Here is an 831-nt window from a genome sequence, read left to right as displayed (position 1 = left end):
AAAATACAAATTCTTAAGTACCTTGAGAGGTTACGATCATCTCCTCTAGAATGAATCACCTTCCGTTTGTTGTGCAGTGAATTTCACGTAATTGCTAAAAGGTCTGGCTGTTGAAAGGGAGACAGACCTCCCCCCCCACCCCCACACAAATACACAGACACACCTGAGCACATACCGGTTGTTTCGAAATTAGAGCCCCTCCACAGAACAAATGGAAAGTTATGAAGTTTTCTGCTATAGCCTATCTCCAAGTACATTATTTTAAGTTTTTATTAAGCTATTTTTCATTTTACATTTCTTGTATTTTCAGACTTGAGTGATTGAGTTAGATACAGCCATGGCTAACGACTCAGAGGAAATAAGATGGATTGACCGAATCCAGGCTATAACCTTCAGAGAGGCCAGGGATGCTGACGCATCCTTTATTTCACGTTCCTGGATAGCTAAATACATTAAAAGAGGTGAATCCTTTGTTAAAAGAAACTTGAACAAAAATCCATATGACTGTCATCACGAAAAGAGTGAGAATCTTGGAAGGCCTGAAGTCCTTTCTCAGGAGTCAAAAGACATCATAGCTGAGGCAGTGGGTAAACCAAGAAAGTCTTTACGTAAATCGGCGCTTGAACTAGAAACAAAAGGGGAAAGAAGAGAAGTTATAGTGCTGTATATCGTGAGTTGAAAAAATCTGGTATCAAGCCACTTCATGTTATCAGCAAGCCCAACATCACTCAGCAACAGAGAGAAGACCATGCATGATTTTGTGGTTCATTTCTTAGACTGGGATGAAACTGACTTTCTCCATGTTGCCGCATCAGATGAATTCTTCATTTA

The sequence above is a fragment of the Macrobrachium rosenbergii genome, chromosome 50, assembly GCF_040412425.1.
Source record: "Macrobrachium rosenbergii isolate ZJJX-2024 chromosome 50, ASM4041242v1, whole genome shotgun sequence".
In the NCBI taxonomy this organism is placed as follows: domain Eukaryota; kingdom Metazoa; phylum Arthropoda; class Malacostraca; order Decapoda; family Palaemonidae; genus Macrobrachium; species Macrobrachium rosenbergii.
This window is presented reverse-complemented; position numbering follows the sequence as displayed.